General features: G+C 37.9%; 1 protein-coding gene across 2 annotated transcripts in view; it reads right to left on the reverse strand.

Moving 5' to 3' along the window:
* NIPBL (NIPBL cohesin loading factor) overlaps window positions 1-20,812 on the reverse strand; it is a 204,686-nt gene extending 183,874 nt beyond the window's left edge. Inside the window, exon 1 of one of the 2 annotated variants that reach the window (XM_044232572.1) lies at window positions 20,475-20,811. The gene's annotated coding sequence lies outside the window, so the exon portion shown is untranslated. Of the gene's footprint in view, window positions 1-20,474 lie in introns of both variants that reach the window. The other variant, XM_044232579.1, reaches the window with a different exon arrangement.
* Window positions 20,813-22,975: the final 2,163 nt, after the last annotated feature.

Raw genomic sequence — 22,975 nt, forward strand, 5'->3', positions numbered from 1 at the left:
AACCATCTGAGCCACCCAGGTACCCCTTGTAGCTGCCTATTTTGCAGAAATGAACGAGCTGATGCTAAAATTCATATGAAAATGCAAGATATCCAAAAATACAAAAAAAATTTGAAAAAGAACAAGAGGATTCATACTTCCTATCTTCAAACCTTACTACAAAGCTACAGGAACTAAGACACTATGATACTGGTATAAGGTTAGACCCCTTATAGTAGATGGGATGGAATATAACTGACAGTCCAGAAATAAACTCTTATGTTAAAGGGTGCCAAGACTATGTGAAGGGAAAAGAATAGTCTTTTCAATAGTGATGGCATAACTGAATAGTCACATGTATAAGAAGGATATTATACCCCTACCTGATACCACATGCAAAAAATCAGCTTGAATGGTCAGAGACTTAAATGTAAGAGCTAAAACTAAACATAGATGTAAATTTTCATTACCTTGGGTTAGACAGGGTCTTAAACAAGACTTAAATAGGTCTTGGGACGCCTGGGTGGCTCAGTTGGTTAAGCAGCTGCCTCCAGCTCAGGTCATGATCCCAGCATCCTGGGATCGAGTCCCACATTGGGCTCCTTGCTCGGCAGGGAGCCTGCTTCTCCCTCTGTCTCTGCCTGCCATTCTGTCTGCCTGTGCTCACTCTCTCTCCCTCTCTCTATGATAAATAAAAATAAAATCTTAAAAAAAAAAAAAGACTTAAATAGGTCTTAAAATGTCTTAAATCGGACATCAAAAGCACAACCAACCAAAAAACAAAACAAAACAAAACACACACACGCCAAAAACCAACAACAAAAAAAACCCCAGATAAATTGGACATCATCAAAATAAAAAACTTTTGTGAGTCCAAGGACACTATCAAGAAAGTGGCAAAATAACCCACAAAATGAAAGAAAATATTTATAAATCATATATCTAACAAGGGACTTGGGCCCAGAATATATTAAAACTTTTAAATGAATGATAAAAACACAGAAAATCCAATTTAAAAATGGGCAAAAGATAAGAAGAAACACTTCTCCAAACAAGATACAGAAATGACCAATATGCAAATGAAACGATGCTCCTATATCATTAGCACATCAAAGCCACAATGAGATACTACTGCACACCCACTAGGACAGCTACACTCAAAAACAGTAACAAGTATTGGTGAGGATGGAGAAAAAATGTGAATCTCAAACACTGAAAACGGAACTGTTAACATCATATAGCCTCTTTGGAAAACAGTCTGGCAGTTCTGCAACGAGTTATAGGGTTAGCACATGCCTTAGAAATTTCACTCCTATGTATCTACACAGAGGAAGTGAAAACATATGCCCATACAGAAACTTGTATATGAATGTTTATAGCAGCATTACTCATAACAACCAAAAGGTAAAAACAACCCAAACGTCCATCAACTAAAAAAGGTTAAGCAAAATATTGTATATTCCCACAATGGAATATTATTTGACTATAAAAAATGACGTACTGATACATGATACAATATAGAAGACCAAGTGAAAGAAGCCAGATACAAATAGGCCAAACTGTGTGATTCCACTTATGCATAAGGAAATCTATAGCAACAGAAGGTAGAATACTGGTAGCCAAAGACTGGAAAAGGGAAGAACGGGGAGTGACTCCTAATGGGTATGGGGTTTCTTTTTTGGGCGAGGAAATATTCTGGAAACTAGACAGTGATGATGGTTGCACAACTTTATGAATAAACTAAAACCACTGAATTTTTACCACTGCACAATTTAAAAGAGTGAATTTTATGTTTGTGAGAATGTGAGGTATTTTCCAAATCTTTTAAATCTAGTTCAGATGAGCCACATACATTATCAGCAAACTCGAGCAAAGGGCTGCCCCAGGCACAACACTTGACCAGGTAACAAAGGCAGATTCTGCCCTAAAAAAATTTACATCTAATTGAGAAGATAATACAAACAATGTAAAATGAAACAAAACAAACTGTAGCTCGATATATAATAAGAAAATGTAAGAAGTCAACATATAACTTTAAAGAATTAACTCTGCCACACAAGTATGTATTAGAAAAGAAAGAGATCATATGAATTGGGGGGAAGAGAAAAGGGGGCAAGTATTATAAGCTTGGGGAGAAAAAAAAGCCTAGGTAATTCTGTTTTGCTACCTTCTACCACCACCAAAAAACCTGTAAGATCTCAACAGAAAGAAGGCAGGATTTGGATAGATGGAGAAAAAAGAGATAAATGTTCTGGTTAAAAGATATAAAGCAAGAAAATACAAAATGAGTTATCAAAATATAGTGGATACACATCTATATATTATACATATATGTATACTGTCATGCATAATAGTGTAACACCACCTTTGGAGGCATAATTAACTTTAGATATTAGATAGATATTAGATATTAGAGATGAGTTAAATCAAGTTCCTTGTATAGGAAGTTATTATCTGGGATACCTCACTTGATCTGGGGTACAAAGCAAAGTTATATTAGGAAAAAGTATTCATATTCCAATATCATATGAACTTGAGCCAATTTGATTACTTTTTCTTTGCTTATCAAATATCTTCCCTCCTAATAATTATACATGTCACAAATTAGTTTTCATTTAAGAATATGCTTGACATGGATATATTTTTCATCAAATCACAATGAGAAAGGCAGCTGTCAACTAATAAAAGTAACAAATATTTGCTGAGGACTTAACTATTTCTAAGCATTCTACATGTTATTCTGAAGCAGTATGTATCCAACATTTGACTTTTTAGAAAACTTTTTAAACATAAGCCACCTTGAAGAACAGACCAGTCAGTTCATAATTTTTTGCTGTATTTTAAGTACTGTTACAAATATGTATTTTAAAGTTTTACTTTAGTGGCACCTGGGTGGCTCAGTAGGTTGGGCATCTGACTTCCACTGGATCATGATCTCTGTGTTCTGGGATCCTGCACTTAGCAGAGAGTCTGCTCCTCCTCCACCCCTCCTCCCACTTGTGCTTGCATGTGTGAACGTGCGCTTTCTCGCTCTTTCAAATAAATACAATCTTAAAATTTTTACTTCAATTTCTTAACAATTCTTCTGCCAAATTCATTTATAGTATCTGCTAGCTAACTTCTTTCCTCAATTCTATGTTCTCTCTAATATCCCGCAACTCCCCTCCATTCTTCAGGATTCAACGCATCTCTCCATTCTGTCATTCTAACTTACTAATAATTCCACTCACCAGTTTCTTGCTCCTTTATGCTTCACAAATAATGCTTTTACAGAACAGAACAAAAGAGGGATCTTTTAGGCAGCCACAAAAAAAAAAAAAAATCTTAATATCACATGCTTAGAATTCATTGCTAAGCATACAGTGTTCAATTAATTCTTGTGGAATGGTTAAAAAGCTTAAGGGAAGAACTAACAGGGAAACTTACTTTAAATCTCCAGAATAGGATTACAGTTTGAAAAAATTTCCTAGATGATTCTGGTATGCCACCTCTTTAACCAAATCAAACAAAACAAAAGTACATTTGCTTAAATGTACTTAGGTTCTAGGAAGCATGATTTCCATTTTGACATTATGACATGTGGTCAATTATTTTTGATGTATCAGTTTGATTCCTTTATAATATATATATATTTTACACACACACACACACACACATTCCTTTATTCCTGCAGATAATAACTTTAAATAAAAAGCCACTGCCATTTAATTATTCTAAAAGTAGATTCTTAATTATATTTGTCAAGATAATCCCTCCATGAGAAAGTAACATACTTCTCACTAAAAGGTCTCATTATGTATATGGATTCAGTATAAAACTAACCAAAGCAGTAGTCTTCTGATTAAGCTAAAAGAAAGGCCCTAGGAAGAGCCTTGTACAATAGAAAACAGTCATATAAGTACATTCATTTTGTTATGCTCAGTTCATAGTAATGTATGATCCATAAACTGAAAAGCAAAACCTCAAAAAGAAATGGTATTATTGTTCTCTTCTGGTAATATACACCAAGTAAGATTTAAGAAATAAAAACAAAAACACATGGTATATCACCCAAACTACTTTTAACCCTGATTTAAGTAAGATTAGAGAGATCTAGGTCAGCCTCGAAAGTCATTTTCAAATAACCATTAGTGTCTACAACAATTTGACCAAGCCACTAAATTTTTCACTGTCTATTCTGTCTAAAATATGAAAAGTGATACAATGCTTCTTAGGCTGTATTCTTTTTTGTATCTTTTTAAACAAAAACTTGTTTTCTATGGGGCACCTGGGTGGCTCAGTGGGTTAAAGTCTCTGCCTTCAGCTTGGGTCATGATCTCAGGGTCCTGGGATGGAGCCCCACATCCAGCTCTCTGCTCAGCGGGGAGCCTGCTTCCCTCTCACTCTCTGCCTGCCTCTCTGCCTACTTGTGATCTCTGTTTGTCAAATAAATAAACTCTTTAAAAAATTGTTTTGTATTGAAGTATAGTTGATATACAATGTTACATTAGTTTCAGATACACAACATGTTCAACAAGTTTATATATTATGCTATGCTTACCACAAGTGTAGCTACCATCTGTCACCATACAACACTAATATAATACCACGGACTGTATTCCCAATGCTCTACCTTTTATTCCCGTGACTTATTCATTCCATAACCAGAAGCTTGTATTTCCCACTCATGTTCACTCATTTTGTCCATCCCCCCCCAACTCCCCTCCCCTCCGGCAACCACAAGTTGTCCTTCATATTTGTGGGTTTGTTCCTGCTTTTTTGTTTGTTTATTCATTTGTTTTGTTTTTTAGATGCCACATAAAAGTGAAATCATACAGTATTTGTCTTTCTCTGGGTGGACTATATTCTTATTCATTGGCAGTCAAATGTCATTTAACTTATGCTGGCTTTAAAAGCCATGTGCTAATTCTAATGTGTATATCTATATCAGAACTATAATAACAAAATGATTATTATACTGGATATTCTCAAATGAGAAAACAAAGGAATCCTAGGATTTCAACATGGTTTTAAAGTTAAATTTTACATGTCCTTTTTAAAGAGTCTACACAGATTTAGAAATGTTTTCCTCATGAAAATAATCCTCTACTAGACCAATTCGTAATTATGTACTTTGCCAAAGAAAAGCCTAATCTCTTCTGAGTTCTAAAGACCTGAAGTACTTAGACTCCCAGATCCACCTGACTCATGAATGTCCCACAGGCTGGTTAAACTTGACATGCTTAAAATTGTAGTATCACCTCCCTCCCTTCTTCCACATTACCACTGTACAATTCTTAAAACTTTCTCCTATATTCCTGATATTAGTGTATGAAACTTCCACATTCCAAGCCCCACAAGTATGAAACTTGAGAATCAAGGAAGCATCCTTGACTCCTTTCATTCTCCATTACCCAATCTACCTACATAAAAATACCAAACTGCATCCAGGCTATTTCCTTAGCATCCTCCTCCACATTCTCACTGTCTTAACTAAGGACCTCATCAATTTGTAATTTGGTTCCCTAGCCTTCTTTTCTCTGCCTACTATTTAATCTCTGCATCGCTGCCAAAAAAATACTTTTCAAATACAAAACATACTTCATTACTAAATAATTTCTTGGTTCCCCATGCTTTTAAAGTAAAATGCAGTTTGTAAAGGCATATACATTCCTTCATAATGTGAATTCTATCCCTCTCTGCAGCTTCAAATATTATGGCATGCTCCTTTTTTAGCCCTGTGTTCCAAGAATCTGAGCATCTGCAGTTTCCAAAATCAAACTGTTGCCCCAGCCCCCTAGGCTCCCAAATCTAATTAATGGCTTTCAAAGCTTAGTTTACACCTCATCTTAGGCCAAATTAGGTGATTTCTCTTAGCGCTCCTTTTATTCAATCTTAATACTGTAATATAATCTTTATCTGTCTATATTAGACTTTAAGATCCCAGAGGGGACCTGGGTGGCTCAGTTGGTTAGGCATCTGACTCTTGATTTTTGCTCAGGTCACCATCTCAGGGTCCTGGCATGGAGCCCTGCATCACACTTCATGTTGGCCCTGGAGCCTGCTTAAGATTCTCTCTCTTCCTCTCCCTCTGCCCCCTTCCCCCTAATGCTCTCTCTCCTTACAAAAAAAAAAAAAAAAGAGATCCTTGGGGTGCCTGGGTGGCTCAGTTGTTAAGCATCTGCCTTTGGCTTAAGTCATGATCCCAGGATCCTGGGATCTAGGTCCACACTGGGCTCCCTGCTCAGTGGGAAGCCTGCTTCTCCCTCTCCCATTCACCCTGCTTGTATTCCCTCTCTCACTATGACTCTCTCTGTTAAATAAATAAATAAAATCTTAAAAGAAAAAAAAAAATCTTTGAAGGCAAGGCCAGAGTCTTTTAGTTCACCATCTCTAATATCTTACATGTTCTGAGACATAGGTAACAATCAATGTTTGATGAATAAGAGAATGGTGTGAGATCATGGCCATGTCCACACCATACTAGATATTTCATGCCTCAGATATTAGGAGTAAGTACTAGTACCTACCTAAAAATTTACCTTTCTTTTTAGTATGTTCTGATCTAGAAATCTCCTTACCATTTTCTTTTGTTTTATTTTCTGCTAATATAAAATGGATGATCCTTTAACTGCAATTTTACTTCTAGAGACTACTCCCTTCTTTCATTTATCTAAATCCTTTCTTTCCTTTTGCTTTGTCCATAAAAATCCTAAAACCTGAGAATACCTGAGGACTCCTTCAGTTTACAGTTGAAGAAATGAGCTTAATGACTGGCCTAAATGTCGCCTGGGCAGTAGCTAGCTTAAATTAGATTCTATGTTAATTTCACTACATACCTCCAAATGATACACCCAGTTTGAAAAAGTCTGTGATTTTCATCTTCAAGAAGTTCCCACAACAATAGGAAAGAGGAGCAGTTAAACAACCTAAGAATAATCTTAGCAGGGAATCTGCATCTATATGGGGAAAAAAGTGCATTTACTGAATGAATTAAAACATGAATAAAAGTCCAGATTATGGAAATACATATTAATACTATTTTTGGAAATACACATTAAGAGCCATAAAAATGTTCAAACTTTCGGTCCAGCTTCCACTTATGGGAACCTCCAAAGGGGGAAAACAGTACATGTAAAGATGTTCCAATGCCTTATTTTTATACAGAAAAAAGTGAGAGCAAATAAAATGTCCAACAGAATGACTAAGGAAATTATGGTTCATCCTTTGACAAAACTATTGGGTTACTTATTTAAAGTTTTTAAAAAATTATTATTTAAGTAATCTCTACACGCCACCTGGAGCTCAAACTCATAACCCAAAGATCAAGAGTCACATGTCCTCTGGGTGTCTAGGTGGCTCAGTTGGTTAAGCCTGCCTTTGGCTCATGGCTCAGGTCATGATTCTGGAATCCCAGGATTGGTCCCACATTGGGCTCCCTGTTCTGCAGGGAGTCTGCTTCTCCCTTTGGCCCTCCCCCTTCTCATGCTCTCTCTCTTTCTCTCTCTCAAATAAATAAATAAAATCTTAAAAAAAAAAGAGAGAGATAGTCACATGTCCTCTGACTGAGCTAGACAGGTGCCCTGGGGTAACATTTTAAATAATTATGAACACTACAGAGGAAAGGAAGAAAACCTTCATGAGACAACCTTGAGAAAACAGGACAATGTATGTATAATTTATACCATGAATACATATTTAACTAAAATTACATTCATATAAATATTTTTATTGAAAACTTAGTAGGAAAAACCTAAAATATGAGATTATAGACATTTTTCTTATTTTCCAAACACCATGCTTATATTTAAAAAATAAAAAAGTTTTTAACTCTGAAATTCTTAAAAGATTCTAAGTTATAAATCCCACAATTTGGCCTTACTTAGCATACCAGAAAACCGTAAGTAGTTTCACGTTAAAAAAAAAAAAAAAAAAAAAAAAACCTAAGGAAATGGAGAACTGGTGTACTATGAAGTCTTTATAAAGAACACTAAAATTCTGGTGGCCATCTTCTAGTTGAAAAGAATCAGAATCACGAAAATCATATGGTAACTCATGTAGGTGGCAGTGTGGCTCAACAGATGGACAGCATATTAGAGATTCAGATACTAAACTACAGCCTAGGACAGTCACAAACAAACTTGTTGCAAATTGTAAGTCATTTTAAATTCTAGTTTTTAGGCCTCTTCATCTGAATACTGAAGACCTGCAATGGCACTCTGACATACACTACAAACCTTGAATAACTGGAAAAGACTGAAAAACTACACTTCTCTCCCTTTCCCGCCAACTCCCCGTTCTGAATATGTATACCTGGATTTTGGAGGTCATTTTAGCCTTGAACCTACAAATCTCTCCCTTAGCAGTGAAGATGGAAGTACAGAGACAATACATGAAACCAGAAGCAAAGATGAAGCAGGAATAAAAGACTAGAAAGAATCCAAAACACTTGTATACAGATTTTTCTTTTATCCAGCTAAGCAAATGTAATTATCCAAATACAAGCAATTAACTAAATTATACTAGTTCTTTACTTTAAATGTTGTATGACCTTTCTGGGCTTTGTGCTTTCTTTCTTCCTTCCATTAAACTTACTTAATGTTTAACATGCCCCACCTATCTTCTGTCAGTCCAATTAGTCCTGAGCCCCAAAACTGAAACATAATTTAAATTCATTTATTCAACAATTGCTTGTTGAATGGTTGCTATGTACAAGGTACCAAAGACTCAATAAAGACAGGGTTCTCCCATCAGCCTTTATAAACTGCCTTTAGATTGATCCCATTTTCTCAAAAACATGTTAATTAGCACTGGAGTGAAATATAGCACCTATTATTTAAGTTATAAACTCTAGATATAGTGAAGACAGGTTTACTTTTTCAAGCTAGCATCACACTGTAATGTGTCCTTCACAAAAGATATTCAGGATCATTTAAACCAGTAACTCTAAGCAGACCCTTTTGTTCAAATAGGGAGTGAAGGGAGTGACTTCTCATTCTAAGGAGGAAACATTTTAAGGTTATACAAAACCACCAGCAATAACTTCACTAACAAGTAATACAGTTATAATATATCTGACTCTTGCCATGAAAAATGTTTGAATGCCTAGCAACTGAACGGTATCATATCCCACCGCATTTGTTTCTATAATTTTGTTATCTGCAATAAAAGTGAAAGTTAATCAAGTGAACTTGTTTCCATACTACAGGAAAGTTTATTTGTTTATTTATTTATTTTAGGAAAGTTAATTTAAAAGCCCTTCCTTTACCCTTTCCTCCAACATTCCCATTTTCCTCTCAGATTTTGCTCCTTAATATGTGAACACAGTATTGAAATGAATGTACACATTTATGAATTATAGTACTCTAAAAGGACAGAGGCAGCAAACTACTCTAGTCGATATACTGGACTATAAGTCAGAAGCCCCCAAAATTTGATTTAGTGGAAATGTGTACAGAAAACAGTCTCATTTAGGCTATAAAGCATGAATGTTAATAAAGATTAGACCTTAATTTTATTTTTAAAAAAATTTTTAGGAACTTCTATACCAAACGTGGGGTTCAAGTCACATATTCTTCCAACTGAGCCCCCCAGGCATCGTGTATATACCTTAATTTTAAATACCAGAGCTCAAGCATATAAAAAAATATCCCAACACTAAACACATCTTTCATAATTGCTGTCTTCTTAGAATACTAGAAGTTATTCCAACTGACAAGTTGTATATATACATCCACTCTATGAATCAAAAACAGCAGAGGAGGGATGGATTGAAGTGGTACTCAGAGATGCTAACAAACATCAGCACTGGGTGAACAACTGGGTTAAAGGTACAGTAAAGGAAAAGGGTCAAGCATTATCACCAAGTTTTCAGTTTAGGGAGCTGAGGTGACGGTAGAAAGATTCACCTACTTCACACTGTTCTAAGAATAGGCTTCTTTCTTTTTGGGGGGGATAGTGGTAAGAGTAGGGAACAACTGAGGGATGAGTGCAGACTTATATACTTTTGAATTTACAGTATTTACAGGACGTCAGGAGGTGCCTGCTAGACAGATGGATCTGTCTCAGAGAGAAATATATCATTCTGGAGATCAATTTATCAGTCATCAGCATCCAGGTAACAAACACATAAAAAGTTGTATGACTAGATAAGATTAACAGGAAGGGAGAACAGAACGAAAGCTTACAAACCACCTTGGGAATGAACACCAATATTTAAGGGGTGAGGAGAAGAGGAAGAACTAGCAAGAGTCTACAAATGAGAGGTCAAATACAGAGGGGAAGAAAAATAGAAGACAGATATCCCTGGACCCAAGGGAGAAAGGGGTTTCAAAAAGGGAGTGGCAAAAAAACCCAAAAAAGGTGGTCAAATAAAATGACCAGAAAATGGTCCTTTACTCATTATCTGCCCCAACTTTCAGTAAACAGCACTGCTTCTCTCACTTTAAGCATTAAAAGAGAAGCATTAACTGCTCTTCACTATAACTGATGCTCTATTTTTAGTATAAATAACAAACATTAAACTTAAAACATGAACTCAATTTTTGACAAAGTTATTCTTGTACCATCCCTCATTTCTTATTCCAGTTTCTATGTACTAGATGTTCAAAATACATGATGCTACCTATTTTAATTGTGATGAAAAAGAGGGCAATGTCTATTTTACCTGGTTGGTGGAGCACTAACTTGACAGAATTAACTAATATAAATAAATGTCACTAATAACACCAATTACAAATTTTTTGGAGGTGAGGGGTAAAAATGAGCAAATAACATTATGTCCAATACATACATACATACATAATGCATACATAAAAACATCCATAAATTCAGTATATATGTAAAACAGCCACAAGATGAGAGAAATATCCAAAGCCGTACAGTTTTTGACAGTAGTACCGAAGTTAAAAGGTATTCTAATTCAATTTCAAAATGCAGTCACCAACAAACTACTAATACCTGCAACAACATGGAATCTCAAAAGCCTTATGCTAAGCAAAAGAAACTTACCACAGAAGCCTACATACTTTACAATTCCATTTATATGACATTCTAGAAAAGACAGAACTATAAAGACAGAAATTACATGTGGTTGCTGGGGCTGGAACAGAGGTAGGAAACTGATTGCAAAAGGACATAAGGCAACTTTTTGGGGTGATGAAAACATTCTATGTTTTGATTGTGGTGGAGGTTGCGAGACTGAACATGTTTGTCAAAACTTATCAAACTGTGTACCTCAAACAGTGACTTTTACTGTGTAAAGTACAGTTCAATAAGCTTCACTTTAATTTTCAAATTTCAGTCACCTAAAATTTTATATGAATAGCACTATTTTATATGGATAGCATTTTTAAAAAAGATTTTATTTAAGGGAGAGTGAATGAGATAGAGAGAGAGCACAAGCCAGGGGGAGAGGCAGAGGGAGAGAAGGAAGCAGACTTCCCACTGAGTAGGGAGCCTGATGCAGAGGTCCATGCAGGCAGGGGTTGATCCCAGGACCCCGGAATCATGACCTGAGCCGAAGGCAGATGCTTACTGTGCATCCTAGGCATCCATGAATAGCATTTTTAATGTACTGTAATGTATGTCTCATCATAGTTAACTTATCCACACTGTTACTATGCACAAAACATAAATTAGCAAAGAAGATTAAAACTATAATAAATCAATATTGAGCTTAAAACAAGAGAGTATTTGGATACCTTCCCTCAGTATCTTATTCCAAATTCTATCACCCGAGGGACCAAAACAAACAAACAAAAATCCCTTCATATACTTTACAGTCCTTGCTAACAACTCAAAAAGGAACTCTGTTTTGAGTTTTTATTTTTACACACAAGTTGTATGTGTCCATTGTTGAGATGTATGTAAACAAAGTGGTCTTATCCAAGAAGGAAGAAGCGTTAAGAACACATATATATCTAAGACAATTATATTTCAAAATTAGCACATATACTTGCCACTTACTAAGCTTAGGTTTAGAAATGTATCTTCAGTAAATATCATATAGCTCAACTCTAATCAATCAGTTCAACAAAAATGTACTGAATACTTGCAAAACAGGAAAAGCACTGTGATAATATTACAGACATAAAGATGAAATGCAGGTCTCCTTGCTCTCAGATAGCTGCTGGCTTAGTATGGCTTCCAGACACAGAAACAAATTACTTTATCAAAGAGATACAAGTAATAAACTAACAAATGTTATGACATGGAATAACCAGAGAAACTTTCACAAAAAAAGGCCATGCTTTCTCTTTCTCCTTAAAATATATTTCTCATCTGTGAGTAGACGTTTCAAGAAGTAACACATGTCTATGTAAGAAAGCAGGACTGGTACACAAAAATATGTTTTCACAGTTAATAATCAATACTTTCTCACTAGCATCTTGAACTTACAAAGATCTCAGAATTTGAGGACTTTCAAAATGCTCAATGTTTCATGAAGAGAAATAATACATTACAGAAACATCCACATTAACACCACCAACTGTATTCACTGTGCTATAAAAAATTTTCACTTAGGACAAAGTGACAGAGATAGGAAGAAACACTTAAGAAAGGGAAAAAGGAAAAATTAAAATGAATAATAGAGTTAAATTAAAAGCATATGTTATGTATGTCTGAAGGCAGGTTATGGCATGAACACTGGTTTCTTAACTCTTTTCTCAAATGGGAAAGAATGATAACAGTATCTTTTAGGGCATTACATGTCAACTTTAAACTTTGGAGTTTTCTGAGACATAGAAATGCGGGGGTGGGGGTGACGTGCCATGTGCATCAATTTTTTAAGAATGGTATTTTAAAAAGGGAGATGGAGCTATGCCCAATTTACAGTCTCATAAAATTTCAACTTGGTCTTTACCAAGGAAAAACTAAATTACATATAGCCTAATTCAGACGATCAATTTCTTTAGATGGAAATTGGCAACCTACAATTCTATCAGATAAAGACAACTCAAAGCCAGTTTAAAATTCTCGAAAAGGTTACAAAGTAGAAGTGTTCAGAAAAGTCAGTGATCTATTTTCCTTATTAGGATTAATTTCAAAGACATTTTCGTTTTGCAAATTAAAAGATTAAATATAAAATCAAAGATTAAAATTTTTAGAGTAAACTATATTTTAAGTTTTAATAATTCATTAGTGTTTTAAGCACTGTAAGTTCTTCAGGTACCTAGAATCAATAACTTGTTAAAAAACAGTACTCCTGGGGTACCTGGGTGGCTCAGTGGGTTAAAGTCTCTGTCTTTGGCTCAGGTCATGATCCCAGGGTCCTGGGATCGAGCCCCGCATCGGGTTCTCTGCTCAGGGGAGCCTGCTTCCCTTCCTCTCTCTCTGCCTGCCTCTCTGCCTCCTTGTGATCTCTGTCAAATAAATAAAATCTTAAAAAAAAAAAAAAAAGTACTCCTATTAAAACTAGTATACATTTCATCAGCATAAGACAAAAGGACTGAGAAGTACAAATGACCCAAATAAATGCAACAAAAAGGAATTGAGTATTTCAAAATTATGTCACAGCTTCTGAATTTTTCAGGAGATCTAAAAATCTTATGTGTGTTACTTCTCAAAAAGTCCACTCACAGACCAGGGATAAAAAATTATTTTAGTAAACTAATTAATGCTAATTCCATGTTTCTGTACACTGAAAATGTTTTTCCTTTCTGGCCAAACATATATAAAACATATATAAAAGAACACGTTAAAAGTTTGGTACATTCTTGTTAACTGATGTTACACACATGTAAGACAGCAAAACAATTTACCTACATAAACTATGTTGGAAGTTTAGTGTATTCTTTAAAATAGTTTTTAATTCTTGACATTTTTATAACTGAATCACAGTATCATGAAAAAGAAAGTGCCTTTTCCACATTTTGCCAATTTCCATAAATACAATATGCATATATTTAAAAATAAATATCCTACTTAAATGCATATTTGTGTATACATTTTGTATATTATATGAGGTATAAACTAAGGTATTTTACATAAAAGACTAATCAAATAATCATTTATAACTAACAAAAATATTTTAGAATTCCTCTTTATACGACATAAAAAGTTTCACTGCTTTATAGCGAAGCGTACACTTTTCATCAAAAAGTGTATTATATATCTTGAAGAGGCAGGGTGCTAGAACGGAAAGACATTTTAGAATTAGGTATATTGGGTTGCAGTCCTACCTCTAAGAGTTATTAGATTTGCCACTCTGGTCTAGGTTCTTAAACATGAAGAGCCTCAACTTCCTTGTCTATAAAAAAAAGAACACATCACTAACCTCACTGGGTAGCTAAGAGGTTCAAAACATGATAAAGAGTGTAGTGGTTAAGGCTGATAGGTAAAGCATCAACTTTGGAGTCCTTCCTCTACTTTCCTCCACTTGTTAGCTATGGGACCTTCGGCTAGTCGTTTAATCATTCTATACTTCAGTTTTCTCAAATATCTCAGAATAATAAACACAATCAGATTCATATACCCTGAAGATTCATGGTAGATGTAAATCACTCAATAACGTTACATATTACAGAGGTGCCTGTGTGGTTTAGTCCGTTAAAGTGCCTGCCTTCGGCTCAGGTCACCATCCCAGGGTCCTGGGATCAAGCCCCACAAAGGGCTCCCTGCTCAGAGAGGAGCCTTTTTCTCCCTCTCCCTCTGTCTGCAGCTCCCCCTGCTTGTGCTCTCTCTCTGTGTCAAGTAAATACATAAAATATTTTTTTAAAAAATTACATATTACAAATGTAAACCACTCAATACAGTATCTGACACACACAAAAAAGATCTTATTAAATCTCAGTTTTCTTAAACTAAGTTCTAAATTGCTTTTTACTGTCTCTAAAACTCAAAATCACCCTTGAAGATAAAGATTTGCCATTAAGGACAAAAAAAAAAAAAAAAAAAAAGACTACCTCAAAGGCTTTAAAGGTATTCACTAAAGGAATCCCTGTAAGATTGCATGGCAAAAGTTCTAAAATAAGCGCACAACTTCCCAAGTTGATGATTTTGAAAGGATTAACATTCTTTGGCTATAGAAACACTAAATTTTTTTTAATTATACTAATTTATAGATTCATCTACTATATTACAATTGGTCACATACATTTCTATGAATGAAATCACTCTCTGAAGCTGAATTTTCCCTTTCTAGAAATCATTGCTTTGACAATTTCAACAATAAAAAATTTAAACAGTAAAAATTACACAAATTGCTTAACACTAAAATACAAGGTAGTAAAGATTTGGTGATTTCAAAAATATTATATATAGAATATACACTCTGACTTCTGTTTTAGTTCATTGCCCAAAGTACACAGGTTCCTTGACTACATGACTTGTAAGTACTGAATTAACTGAGCAACAAAAAGAAATGAAGATTTTATTAAAACTAGAAATGTGGAATCCTAAATCCTTAAGAAAATATATAAATCAGACTGATCATTTACTAATCTAAGACAATGGGCAATTTTCTAACCTTTCCAGCCGGTTTCTTCATCTGTAGATTGTGGATTACTGTTTCTATTTCCTAAACTTATTTTAAATGAGATAATATTATCGGGGCATACTTAACACAGTTCCTGGCACATAGTAAGCCCTCAAAATCTTATCTAGCTGGCAATGCTATATTAAGAAATATTCTCTCCTAACAGTATCACTTTGGAAATAGAAAGAAAGATGCCTTAAAACATATGCATTCTGACAAAATTCAATTCATTAAAACTGACCCCAGATTTACGCCAAACAAAATAATATGTAAGCTAAATAATTACAATCATTTTTATTACTTACTTGGGTAAAAAATTCTGAGCACATAAAATACTTTTTAAAATTACAATGACAACCAAGTAGAAACATGGTACTTTTATTTTATTTTTATTTATTATTTCTTTTTAAAGATTTGTCAGAGAGAGAAAGAAAGAGAAAGAGAGCATGGGCGCACACACACACAAGCAGGGGAAGTGACAGGCAGAGGGAGAAACAGACTCCCTGATCAAGGAACCAGATGCAGAACTCTATCCCAGAACCCTGGAATCATAACCTGAGCCCAAGGCAGATGCTTAACCGACTGAGCTACCCAGGTGCCCCAAGACATGGTATTTATCAACTAGAAACACTAAAATTCCACTCCATAAAAACACTTGCATGAGTCATTATATATTTATTACAAATATAGTTAATTGATACACATTCTTCAAGAGGGACAAAATGTAAATAAATTCAATCATTCAAACACCAAACATGCATACAAGGTCAGGATTTCTAATGTAAAAGTACAATCTTCATACCAGGAAAATACAATGAAGAGACAGGTATCATATCTCCCTAAAAAAAGAGGAAAGAGCGAGGCGCCTGGGTGGCTCAGTGGGTTAAAGCCTCTGCCTTAGGCTCAGGCCCTGATCCCAGGATCCTGGGATGGAGCCCCGATGTCGGGCTCTCTGCTCAGCAGGGAGCCTGATTCCTCCTCTCTCTCTGACTGCCTTTCTGCCTACTTGTGATCTCTGTCTGTCAAATAAATAAATAAAATCTTCAAAAAAAAAAAAAAAAGACGAGGAAAAAAAGCACATTGGACTCTGATCATTGAAAAAGTCACATAAGGTATCAGAGTCAGCACTGAGCAACAGCAATACCTAGCTTCATGGGCAGGGCTGACACTTTCCTTAAAGTAAATAATCTAATAAAAAACTAGTAAGAGCAAGAAAATCCCTTATTGGCATTCACTACATGAATTGACACAAATCACATGGCCTCTGAGTATCAAGTTTTTCATCAAAAATGGAAATCATGCTGGTCACTTCTCTCACAGGGAAATGGGAATATTTAAAAATAAACTCAGGTCACCTTGAAAAAGAACCATTTTAAAAACTCAAAGAATAATTATAAATGACAACTGCTAAAAATAGAAAAGCTGTGCTTAAAAAGTATATTTTGAAATTATTTTTAAAGGCTATGTAGTACCATAAATTACCACCAAAGTCAACTTAATATGCTCAGGATATTAAAATAAGTATCTGCATCTAAACAGTTCATTACCAGGTTTCTATAAAGTTCCCAGTCAGTAATTTCCTACTCATTTTATAGCAAATAAATGTGATCAACAGCATCGAAGTCACATTTTTCTAAAAGGAATTTTTATTTACCCCAGTCTTCACAATCACTTCATATAAAGCTAAAATCATATTTTAAAATTCCAGAATTACTCACAAATTATCCTTTTCCTAATAAGCAATGGGTGGGGAAAGTTAAATAAATTATATCAAAATCAAACTTGGAAGTTTATCTACTCTTGTACTGATTTTCACATAAATATAGGATATGCCAAAATATGGTGGGTTCAAATGTTTCTATAGCAGTTTGATGATGGGTTAGTACCAAAATATTAAATATTAAATTAACATAATAGTTTTAGAAAATACATGTTTGAGTTGGTTAGTCTGGCTCCAAATAAAAAAGACTTCATATTTAAATTGGTATAGCTTTGCTCATAGTATTTGTGAAATTTAATAATGACTGCTATGCAAAAAACAAAACCTGGTTTACTACCATACTAAAAACTTTCACTTTCCATCACCAAAGATAATCTGAAATAGACAGTTTTTCTTCAAATACGATTTCTTTCTTCTTAAAGGGGACAGTATTATAATAATCCCTAGCACAGGTTCAAAATGCTTTCCAATAACTTTAGTAAACAAATTGCTGAATGGTTCCAAGAAGAATCATCCTACATACTCTTCACAAAACACTAAAAATAATTAAGTATTTAATATTCAATTTTAATTTGATATATTAGGCTTTCACTACTTTAAAGCTACTTTCTTTTCAAGTAATTATTATAAGTTATTGGTATCTCTGCAGACTCGAGAGAAACAATAAACCACACTGTTGAATAATACTAGAAATTATTTCTCCAAATAATACAACTAACATTACAAGATTACTGGAACACTTACAGGGTCTTCTTTCACTAAACTAAGAAAAATAACAGTAGAAATACAAAAATAGCCACTGGTGACTATCCATATAACCAATACAGGGGAGGTAGAGCAGAGTATTTATAATCTCTAGGGAAATACAAATTATTCATTCCAACTAAGTTGTCAAAAATTTTAAAGTTCAAGTTTAGTTTTTTTTTTTTTTTTTTTTTTGAGCTTTATAATGTTTCCTCCTTTAAAAATAACCCATATAATTGGTTTGGATCAAACAAAAAATATTTTCAATTTACTTTAAAATGTTTACACTAACTTAATGAAAGCTATCACACAACCTGTATTACTTACAAAACACTCAATATGTAGAACTGGGAAAATAAGATCTGGTAAGAACTAATTCACTTTAATCAAAGTCACAAGAAAAAAATCAATCACAGAAACATATCTAACACATTGATTCAAACATCTGTGTAAGAAAGCTCCCTTTAACTATAAAACTCTAAAAGTAAGTTGCTTCTGTTGTTGAAAACTAAGCAAGCAGAACTCCTCTTTTCCATTACCTTTAGTAGAAACACGCTCATCCTTTGACATACATCTCCGTGTTTTATTTAAATAAAAGTTGTAAAGGCATCACAGGTTCATTTAAGGGCCTTTCAAACATTCATACTGAAACCCTTACCCACCCGCCCCCGCCAAGTCCCAAACCCTCTGCTTAAGATGTGAAGTGTTCCTCCCTTCTGTATTCCCTCCCCCCCAGCAAGCCCCCATTCGCCTGCCCCCCACCCAGTGTAGGCCTGAGGCCCTGTAGCAAACAGTGTCTAACAGGAGCAGGCAGCACAAAGACAGGAATGGGAGATTAGTGGGAGGGAGGGAGGCCGGGATTGGGGCTCAGCAGGAGCTTCAGGCTTTTTAAAATTCAAACTGCTCCCTGACCAATACAAATCACGGACACGCTACTGACTACTACACGGATTTATAGCATTAAAAACATGCCTAGTACGTGACAGCTATATTAACTTCACTCTTTTTAACACTTACCCATACGTTTGCTGGAAATGTACAACAATTTATTTTAAGCAGAGGGCTAAACTCAAAAATAACCTTCAGAAAAGTTACTTATTCTACAATGACAATAATAATTTGATGAGACACATAAAAATCCGAACTAATGTAACACCCATTAGTAAAACAAGGGACTTTGTTGATCAGTGTTGCTTCATTCTAACCAGTGAAAGTTTTCCTTCAGTGAATATGAGACAAAGTATCAAAAAAGTCTAATGCCAGGTACATTTATTTTTTCTATGCAATTTGTATGGCTGAGCACTTTTAAACTGATCGTTTTTCCCTTTACCAACCTACCCTTCCAACACCTCAATAAACAACCTCTGAACACTTTACTTACTCGTGAACCAGAATTTGTTAAGGAAGAACTGTATTTTTCTCTAGCATTTACAGATACATTTGACCTATTAAAATGACACCTCTCTCATTACACAGTCAAACATCATGGGCACAAACAGCCAATGACAATCCTGGGACCTCAAGAAGATCTGCCCTGACATGAAAGGATGGCACCTTCTACGTTTTTTTTTTTTTTTTTTTTAACCTCCCTGGGATTTTAAGCATAACTTCATTTCTATACTTTTAGAGAAAATGGGTTTTATCTGTACCTCGGTACAATTCTCAAAACAATATTCTTCTCCTGCTTCCACACGCTTAGATCAGGAAGTACCTGAGTATTTCATGTATAGCCGTTTAAAATTGTCCTTATATAACGCACACAAATCTAAAGTGGCAGGGTAAACCTGTCAAGTACTTTACACTCGCCTTTGAATAAAAGTCCATGTGCAACACACACTGTCAAACAACAACATAAAAGCTCTTGGTGAAGCGGGGGGGAGCATATGCAGTGTCTACCACACTATGGTCTTCTGTATTAAATATTCATGTGGGCAATTTAATTCTTTCAAAAAAGAAGATGAGTCTTTATTAACTTTCTAATGTCCAAACAAGTTTTACACAGGGCAAGAATTACCACTGGATCCGTGTCTGAGTATTTACATTTGTCTCACTAACTGAAACTACTTCCTCCCTTCATGGGGTCACAGGGGGAAGAAGGGGGGTTGTTTGTTTCACTGGGACGTTCCCCACTCCCGGACCAGGAAAGTTGTAAATATGGGGACGAGCAGGGCACATTTGCTGTTAGTTGTATTGTTTCCGCCTCCTCACTAGCTACGGCTCTTCTCCCGGGCGAGGCCTGTCACCGACCAGCAGTAGCTCCGCTCAGCCCGGAGCTCTCCTAATCCCCGAGCTCAAGTAGATTCCGCTGGCCCGCGGCCTGCACTCTCCGCCGGGCCTACGCCTCCCCGGCCGCCCGGCAGGAGCCCAGTCCCCGCCACCGGAGCCGGCCGGGAGAGAGTACAAAACCACCGCCACCCAGGGCGGCTGCCACCAGAGAGGAGCGAACTCTAGACTCGCCCGTGGAGGAGACCTGGGGCCGCTAAGGAAACGGCGGGGAGGGGAGCGAGGAGGAGAGACGCTGAGGACCTGGCGCCGCCGCCGCCGCCGCCGCCGAAATAAAGAGCAGGAATTTACCTGGGCGAATCGGCGTCTGAATCCAAGGGGAGGCCGAGGCCGCTGTGGCGAGAGACTATAATCCGGGCCGGGAGGGGGGGTGGCTACGGCTCCTCTTCCGTCTCCTCAGTGCGGGGAACATGTAGAGCCGGGGGGAGACCAGCCGAGAAGACAAATCGCTGCTTCTTCTTCCTCCTCCTCCTCCTTCTCCCACATAGAAACACTCACAAACACCCGACCGGGGGCCCGAGCTACCGGGGGGGCATCGCCGCCGGCCCGGGAACCAATCCTCCTGTCGGCGGGGGCGTCCCTCCCTGCGGCTTGGTGGTGTCGGGTGAGTCGGTACCGACGGAGGGAGGGGGGGGAGGGCGGGGGGGGAAGGAGCCCTGTGTGTGTCTCTCTCTCGTTCCGTCTCTCCCTCTCAGAACAAAATGCCGACCGGAAGTGCAGCTGCAGGAATGACTCCCTCCGCCGGCGCCAAACACTAACAACCACCCCCTCTTCCCCACTCCACTTCCGCCACCGCCGCTGCCGCCGCCACTTGGGCTCGCGTCCTCGGCCGCGCCGCACCACCCCGCGCCCGGGCGGGCCGGGGCCGGCGGCAGGCGGTGGCGGCTCTCCTTGGCGCCCTTCTCCTCCTCAGAGCGGCTGCGGATGTTGCCTTTTATTGTCGATCCTGCGGAGCGGCGTTTGCGCTGCGGCACGGGCGGCACCGGCTCTCCCCGGTCCTTATTTTCCCGGAGGCCGACCGGAGCGGGGCCCGAGTTCGGTGGTGGTCGTGGGCGTGAGGGGCGCTCAGGCCCGGCCCGGCTCGCAGGCCCGGCTCGCTAACCCAGCTGGTGGTCATTAGCTTAGGGAGCCGAGCTCGGGGCGGCCGCGTAGAGGACGCCCGCGATTCGACGGCGACGGTGCATTTTTTAAATGGTGTCTCTGCAGTCTGGCGGATGGGATGTATCGTACACCTTCTCTCCCCCGGAGAGGCTGCGCTCTACGCCCGTGTCTGCATTATGTCTGCGGAGTGAGAACGCAACCCTTGGAGGCGAAGAAGATTCCCCGCTGGATTGAATTGGGATCGTGTTTGTGATGCTCTGGTTTCTGGAAATATGCGGTCTTTTTGTTGGCGGTGGTTTTGGCTCTTCCCGAACTGTCGGGATGAAGGCCTGTAGGCGACGCTGTGCGAGCGAGGAGCCGGCCGGCGGCGGGCCGGGAGCGCGCGGGTCCGCGCCCCCCTCGAGGTGTGGGTGGAGCCGGGCGCCGGGGGAGAGCCGCCCGCCGCGACGCGGGCCACCGGCCGACCGTGGGCTGCCGGGGCGGGGGCTGCGGCCAGCCGGTTTCCAACGTCGTTGTCCTCTTTCCATGTGAAACAGTGAGGTACTGCACGAGGCTGGAGCACAGATGTGATTGTGTGTACAGTGCCATGCTTCTCGTGGTCTCCTGTTGTAACAAACTTTTATCTTGGCGCAGTTCTCTGTTGAGTTGGTGGAAATTAAAGGGCGGGGGGGGCTTTGTTCTTTTAAAATGCAGTAGGTAAGCGAATTTTATTCAAGCGGGACGAGATGTGTGTTCTAGTTTCATGAATTTAGGTTATACGTGAATTGTATTGTTTATGTATTCGTGTGTGTTTTCCAATACGCTAAAGTAAATGGGGGGAAATTTGCACTCAGGTTATTCCATTTGCCTCAAAAATCACTCGAGAGACTGTAATGGCATCGCATCTAGCCGAGAGGAAAAGCCAAAGTCTTGACCGTGGCCTAAATACTGCGCGCGGTTGGGGGAGAACCTGCCCTTACATTCTTGCGAGCTGGACCTCTGCCCTTGCTGTTCCGTGTGCCATACTCTTTCCCCCAAGAATCCATAGGGCTTGCTCCCTCACCTTCAGGATTTTGCTCTGATGTCACCTCGGGACTTCCATGGCCCCCTCTCGAAACTGCATGTTCCCTGTCCCCCTTTCCCATTTTATCCTTCAGGCATTTTACGTATCTTACGAGTTGATCTTAGTATCTGTTTTCGCCCTGTAGAATGTTAAGCCCCAGAAGGGCGAGAAGTTTTGTTTTTCTTCACTGGTCTTTGTGGAGAAAATAATGTCTAGACCAATGACTGACATACACAGCGGATGCTTAATATTTGGTTAATGAATAAATGACAATTATAAGGGCCCTGAGCTTCCCCTGCCACAGCAATTTCTGAATTCTAGACCTTAATATATGCACTTACATGCCACAGAAAACTTTACGAAAGATTTGTGAAAACTGAAAAAAAAAAATGGGGAAAAACCGAGTTTGTTACAGAGTTCTAGAAAAGGGCACTACTTCTAGACATTCACCCTCCACAATACCAGAAGTCCACAGACTAGTGATAATTGTTTTTAGGTTTCTGTAAATGGGCTTGATAGAGGACAGTTGATTAGTAGATCACATGATCATATTCATACTGGGCGAATTAGCTGTGCTCTCTTGTGAACCACAGACTACATTCTTTATCCCATCTCCCCTCTTTCTTGTAAAATACAGGCTAAATTAAAG

This window comes from Neovison vison, chromosome 1 (genome assembly GCF_020171115.1).
Source record: "Neovison vison isolate M4711 chromosome 1, ASM_NN_V1, whole genome shotgun sequence".
NCBI lineage: Eukaryota > Metazoa > Chordata > Mammalia > Carnivora > Mustelidae > Neogale > Neogale vison.